This window comes from Mus pahari, chromosome 19, assembly GCF_900095145.1.
Source record: "Mus pahari chromosome 19, PAHARI_EIJ_v1.1, whole genome shotgun sequence".
Taxonomy (NCBI): Eukaryota; Metazoa; Chordata; class Mammalia; order Rodentia; family Muridae; genus Mus; species Mus pahari.
This window is the reverse complement of record NC_034608.1, coordinates 79,457,822-79,465,599: the sequence shown is the minus strand read 5'-3', so window position 1 is coordinate 79,465,599 and position 7,778 is coordinate 79,457,822.

The following is a 7,778-nucleotide window of genomic DNA, read 5'->3' as shown; positions in this document are numbered from 1 at the left end:
CAGAGGCAGAGGCAGAGGCAGAGGCAGAGGCAGAGGCAGAGGCAGAGGCAGAGGCAGGTAGACCTTCAGAACTTTGAGGCCAGCCTGGTCTACATAGCAAGTTCCAGGACAGCCAGGGAAACCTAGATCGGGTTTAGAGAAACCCTGTCTCAAAACAAACAAACAAACAAACAAGAACACGAAAAATGAAATACAAAACAATAACAGCAACAAAACAAAACAAAAATTTCACAAAGCAAAATATAATACTAGATGTTAAGACATTTTTGGGAACTTTTTCTACACTGTTGCTCACTAAAAACTTGAACTAAGATATTTGATGTGTTTTTAAATGGAAGGTTAACATTGGAGATGTAGTCCAAGTGTTAAAAGCGTGTGGGTTAGGAAGAGCCAAATTGAGTTGCTCTAGATAACAAAAATCAGAAAGGGAGGGGCCTGGGAAGTTGATTTTAGTTCAATAACACAGATTGAACTTTTTTTTCAAGGACAATGAAAACCAGACATCACTGTGCAGGGAATAGCTCCACAGACTGATTCCCAGTTCTTGACATAAACAAAGAGAAACAGTATTTGCAGAGATGAAACACTGAACTTTGGTATTCATATTTTATTTATACAGACAGCCTCTGAAGTCTTCCCATGATATCTTGTGGGAAGCTTAAAAAGAAAAAGCATCATTTAATCCAACATGTTGCAAAGCTTCTCTTTCCAAGGTTCTCATGAGGATTGTCTTTCGTGGCTACAATTGGATGACATTTGGAATTTCTACACCAAAAATGTATTGATAGAAGGTTCCCTGACTTTCCTGTCTCACCTTGAAAATACACTACATCCTGGTTTTGATATTTTAAATAAACGGCAGTCTGGGTCACTATAAGTACTTCAATCGCGTGCTCCCCTCTCTGTCTCTCCCTCTTTCCTCCCACCCTTCCCTAATCTAGATTAATGTATGCATAAATTGACTCAATCATGACTTGTTTGTCTGGGCAGTGCATATGTGTAATTTTCTATGGTTAATTTATATCACTGCAAAACCTCCCAGGAGTCTGTGCTTATAAGACAGGGAGAATACCTGGCTTATGTAAGGAGAAGGTATCAGAGATACAAGCTGATGCTGGATATAATCTGCAATAAAGACTCAGATAAGAAAAATCACAACAGTGACATTTGTCGAAAGCTCTCCTGATGTCAGGAGCTATGAGACTTTAAAATGTTGGCAGGACCTGTGAGTTTTTCTTCTTCTAGATTTAAAGATCCTTTGGCTCTTTTTGTATTTGCTTCATTTCATCCCCTGCTTTTGAAGATTCATTCAGTAACTGCTAGGGTCTGAATTCTCTTCCTGGGGTTTGAAGATCACCTTGCCCTGATGTGAGGTATTATCATCACCATCATCACCATGAACATCCTCACTGTCTGCATCATTCTCACCACCATCACTGTCACCTCCAAATCCATCATCCTCCCCATGCTGTCCCCATTACTGTAATCTTTGTTTCCATCATCACTGTCACCATCACTGCCATCTCTGTCTCTATCATCCTCACCATCACTGTCACCATCACTGCTATCTCTGTCTCTATCATCCTCATCACCACTGTCACCACCACTATCACCACTGTCCCCATCACTGACATCTCTGTCTCTATCATTTTCACCATCACTGTTACCATCACTGTCATCTCTGTCACTATAATGCTCACCATCACTGCCATCTCTGTAACATCCTCACCATCACTGTCACCATCACTGCCATCTCTGTCTCTATCATCCTCATCATCTCATTGTTACATCACTATCACAACTGTTACCCTCACTGCCATGCCCATCTCTGTCATCTTTACTACCACTATCACCATCACAGTCACCTCCATCTCGGTCATCCTCACCACCATCCCTGCCACAATCATGGTCATCACTGTCATCTCCATCTCTTTTACCTCTATTTCCTCCTCCTCTTCCTCCTCCTCCTCCTCATCATCATCACTGTCATCTTCATCTTCATCACTGGAAGCATCCTCATCACTTCATCTATCTGCACCATTTTCATTTTCTTCACCATTGTTGAGCATGTATCTTGTGACACATTCCACGTCAAACAGTGAAATGCACTTTTTCCCAACCACCTTGTATGGTAAGAGCTCCTCTAGTATTCTCTCGTAACTAATGAAGAAAACAATCTGGGGTTTCAAGTGAGATTCTTCACCTCAGTGAGCTGGCAAATAGGAGTACAAGATTCAAAGTCCACCCAGGCTGACCTTGAGCCCACCCTGGCTTGCTTATTTGGCATGACCCAGAGATTTTATTTTTCTAGTCAATGAATCTCTTCAGCTGACCTTTTCACAGATGCCAATGGCTATACTCTGGGTTTCAGGAAACTTATTACCTATTCTGAAGAAGACAGTTTAAAAACACCATTTCAGTAAGTGCAGTGACTTCTATTCTTGCCATGAGAATTTCTGTGAATCTAATTAGCTCAACCCATATCCCTGTGGAAGTGGCGATGTTTGGCACAAATGTCACACTTACTGCAAACAGATATGTTTCAGTATTTATCCGGGCAGGCCAGGCACTTACATCGTCCCAAGAGAGGAAGACCCAGCACCACACCCTCCCACTGTCTCCCAGCTTCCCAGGGGATTTTCTGCGAAACCACTCGGATGCTGATCCTGGCTAATGTCTTCTAGTCACATTATAATCAGGAAAACCCTACAGAGGTGGGCTGCACTAAATGAAGTGTAGGAGTCTTAAATCAGGTGGGAAACTGATGCCAAGAAGACTTGAAGACAAAGTCAGACACACTTTCAGGCATGATCAGTGAAGCTTCTGCTCAGTGTATAGTCTAGAAGGAAGGCTTGCAGGAAGGGAGCTGTGCAGCACATCCTAAATACACTGATTAGTGTATGCAAAGCATTTAGGAAACTGACTGCATATATAATATGCTCAAAAAGGCAGTCAATGTTTTACTAGCACCTCTGTCACCAAATGCTGAGCTCCCTTGTTGAGACAGGCTAGCAGAACAGCAATCCCCAGGAATTTGCCTAGCTCTGCCCTTGGGTCCTGGGTTGCAGACATGCACTATTTCCAGCTTCTGTCTCTGTCTCTGTCTCTGTCTCTGTCTCTGTCTCTGTCTCTGTCTCTGTGTCTCTCTGTCTCTGTCTCTCTCCTTCCCTTTCTTTTTCCTCCCTATAACAAGAGTGCTTGGGATCTGATGTATGCCAAGCACATTGTTGACTGAGCCAGTTCATTAGCCCCTGATACAAAATAAATCACTTACAAAAATAAATGAAATGACTTGGTGCTTAGACACTGGGGCCGGACCCAAGGAAGCCAAAGGCCCACAGCTGGGCATGCTTCACATGAGGTAAAAGTTTCCTTATTGGAAAAGTGATGTGGTGTAGTATTGGGCTATAAAGAGACCTTGGTTCCTCTTAAATATCCCTGTTGCAGATCAACTTGAGTTGAGGGATCTGCACGTGACTTGTGTCTGCCAGTAGCCTTGAAGGATCAGCAGTGTCAGGACATCATAGATTTCACATGCAAGAATGGCCTTTAGTAATACAGACCAGGGTTCCTTGGATGAGTCTGAAGAACAAGATGTGTGTTTTCTATTTATTACTCTTTAACAGTCCATCTTTTAATATGAAGGCAGAAAACACTAAACAAGAGAGAAGTTGGGCCTGGTGGCTTACACCTGCAACCCTAGCACTTGGAAAACTGAGACAGGCTGGTCATTGTGGACTGGAGGTATATATTGTGGCCTCAAGGATATATTGAGTTTTAGGCCAGCCTGGGCTATAGTGTACTTAAAACAAAACAAAGCAATTTCCTCTCTTGCTTCCACTTAAATATCCCTGTTTCAGATCAACACACACACACACACACACACACACACACACACACACACACACGGACAGGGAGGGTAGGAGGGAGGAAGGGAAAGATGGAGGAAGAGGGGAGGGAAGAGAGAGAGAAAGAGAGAGAGAGAGAGAGAGAGAGAGAGAGAGAGAGAGAGAGAGAATAAGAGACCATATTGTTAAAACTTGGAAAACGGTCACCCAGGCATCCACTGGGGATGAAATGGTGTAAGGCAAGGAACTTTGTCCAGATGTTCTGGGTTACAGGAATGTGAACCTCTACCTGCAGGTGTTTGCTGAGGGAGTGAGTCCTGGAGGAGTGTCTGGCAGGCGATGATCAGCACACATCTAAACAAAGGCGTCCCAACATAAACTTCCAGTAAAACCAGAGCCTCGTCACCAACAATAGGCTGCCACTGCCTGTCGTCGTTGTTGTAAAGTGGAGAGAGATGTGGTCTTTCCCTTGTGCTTTTATTCTATGCATTTTTTCAAACTTAACTCACGACAGACTCCCTCTCTTAGAATTATTCATGGACTCAACTGACAAATTAGCACTGTATTTAATGAATGCCTAAGATGAATTCTTGAGAAGTCACTCATTCATTACCCTAGAACAACACACGTCAGGGAAAATGATAGGCCCTTTTATGGGTAGCTGAATCACTGGTTTGAGGGACAGAGTTTGAATAATAATACATTCTTTAGAATTTTCTAGTGGACCCTCTGACAACAGTTCCTCATTCTGCTTACATCAGCATACAGTTATTCTAAAAATTTCTGAAAAAAAAAATCAGACCCATTGTGTCAGGGCTACTTCTGTCCCCCCCCCCCCAATCTTGCCATGAGTTATTTAGGGCAGGGACTCAGCAGTCCATCTCATCAGTCAGTCATCCACTGCTCTCTTTTGCGTGGAAACTTCCCTCCAACATTTTGCCTTACATTCCAAGAGCAAGACAGTAAGAAAATACTTGGTCTCATCAGGCTTTTGCATATCTGTTGAGCTGGCTCCTCTGGGTCTCCTAAATTACTGTTGTGGGATTGGGAGTTCTATTATAGCTGCAGGTGGTACAGCATTTCTTTGCTTAAAGCCTAAGATGTATCGCTGTATGTATTAAACACACAGAACTCCTCTGAAGCCAAAGAGTGTCTATCATTAAGGGAAGGAGGGCCTCCGGGTCACTCCATCATCCTGCTCTCTGTGAAGCAGCTACGAGAGTTCAGTACCTTAGTGAACAGGCACATAGGAGGAGAGGGGGTACTTGCTGGAGTTTTCTGTTTTGTCCTTTTTAAATAGGTCCTGTTGGATTGTGCTCACACCAACAACCTCCCCCATCCTCCTGCCCGCCATTTCCTTCTCATGAAGTGCTGGGAATTAAATGCCAGGCTTCACAAGCGAGACACCCACTGCTCTATACCACCCTCTCCCCAGCTCCACCCACTTGGCCTTCATATTTCTTTTTCCTCATTAACACGGAAAGGATGATCTGGCTCTGGTACTAGCAGCACAGGAGTCTGAACTCTCCACTCTATAGTCGGGGTGACAGAGCTGACATCTGAGTGAGCTTCCTGTGGCAGCATGCCTACACTTGACATCTGAGCTTCCTTGAGATTGCACACAAACAGATAACAACGGAGAAAAAAGGGGAATGCAAGAAGTCATTATTTTCCTACCTAAGAGTCGTTTTCAAAATATTTAAAAATTTTCCCATTGCTATGACAAAATTCCTGATGCTAGGTGCTTTATCGTAAAAATCAGAAGAGCAAGATGTCAAAAATCTGTTAAGATTTGGTGAGAACCTTGTAGCAGATGGCACCAGGGCAGCACTACGTGTGTGTTTGTGTGTGTGTGTGTGTGTGTGTGTGTGTGTGTGTGACAGCAAACAGGAGGTCAGAGAGTGTGGTGAACATCATGAGAGCAAACCAGGCTCGGGGGGAGAGAGAGAGAGAGAGAGAGAGAGAGAGAGAGAGAGAGAGAGAGAGAGAGAGAGAGTCCTATTCCTTGTGAGGCACACCACTGATATTCTAATTATACTGAACACTTCCCCACTTTTTAAGGGTTCAGGACCAAGTTTCTAGCACATGGAACAGTGTGGTTTCGACTAACCTGCATCCAAACCACAACGTGTTATTTGTGAGTTTTTGTAACATGTGTGATGGTTTTTGTTTGTATTTCTGTTTTTCTTTTCCTCTTTTTTCTTCCTTCCTTCCTTCCTTCCTTCCTTCCTTCCTTCCTTCCTTCCTTCCTTCCTTCCTTCCTTCTTTCCTTCCTATGTATGTATGTATGTATGTATGCATGCATGCATCTATCTATCTATCTATCTATCTATCTATCTATCTATCCGGCACCTCTGGCATGTCCCCTCTGGAGAGGACTTTTCAGAAAAGAGGTTTCCTTGGACCTCATCCTCTCTCAGCACAGCTTGTTAGCTAAAGACCATTTGACCTGTCCATAACCTTGAAAAAGCCACAACCCCAGGCCCCGACCTCCAGAGCTCCTGTCCTGACTCCTAGCTATGCCACTCCTAACTGAAATCCAGCCTCTAGGAATGAAACAGAAATCCGAGAGTTAGGATGCTTCCCTCACTATTGAAGAACTTGCAAAACTTCAACCAACCTATGAATGAATTAACTAACTCACTATGTAATTACCTCATTAACTAGAACCCAAAGAGGATTAAGTCTGAATTTCAGTTGGCTTGAGAAAGTCAATGAGGTCCAGACAAGCAGATCATCGGTTGAACGCAAGAAGCTCAGCAGGCTTTTGTAAGCTCACCTGCTGTATGGATGACCCGAAGTCTAGGGTACTTATTAAAAGTCTTTCCTTGGTCATCACCTAAGTCTAGCTTGGTGATCTGTGTTATCTGTTAAACTAGACCATATCAAGCTCCTACAGCCAGGACAGGATGTGGTTAGTCATCTAAATGACCCTTATAGCCATTGGCTCCTTCAAATTCCCACAACCAGGACCAGAGGTGGCTAATTGCACAAATGACCTCTATGTTCTCTGTGTTATGGAGACCAGGCCCTGAAGGAAATATAGGTAATTTATCTTTAGAACCCATCTTCTTGGAAGAGATGTCACGGACCTCATGCTGTGTTTCAGTGTAGTTATGCTTCTTGTCCACCGGGGGTTGTATTACACTACGATTTTTTCCCCCTAATACATTGGGAATGAACCCAAGTTATTAGACTTCTCAAAATCTGATCTAGTTTGACGAAGTCAATCTGCACTGAGTTTTCATTCTTATCTCTTTGATCGGCAGGGATGCCCTCAAAATGACATGAAAATGCCAGTGTGCCCTTGCCAGACTGATTAAGATGTGCCAACAGGTAAGGTTCTCAGGGAAGACTGGGCTTCATTTCTCGGGGGAAGGCTTTCTTATGTTTAAAGAGGTAATTCTCCTGGCTGATGGCTTTGCTTAAAGACAAAAGCAGTGCCCACAAGGACAAAACACACACGTGGTCACAAAGAATGTGTCGTTTGTAGAATGCAGACCATGTAACCTTTTAAGCGTGAAAATCTATTGCCATTTATGGAAAATTCTGATCATTTTTCAATGTCAGACTTTGCCTGGCCTCCTTGCTAGGTTTCCCACTTGCCCCCATCACCACTGGTGGCTATATACTGCAGGCCGCCAGTGTTACCTCTGTTGTTAGCAGGCCTTCGCTGGTAGCAGCTAGCTCTAGCTCTTTGCAGTTGATGAGCTCAGAATTTTGTTTCTTTCCTCTTACAGGTCTGCATTGATGGTCTATGGACAGTGTTTAGCATGGTGACAAGGCTCAACAAATACTATCGGGCCAGCGGCTAGTTTGTCATAGACCTGGGCAATTTTTTTTTTTTTTAAAAATAGTGAATTATACTACATGTGAAAGAAAGTATTATAGAACCCATGAGGGATATATTCAAAAGCCTAAAGAAATTAG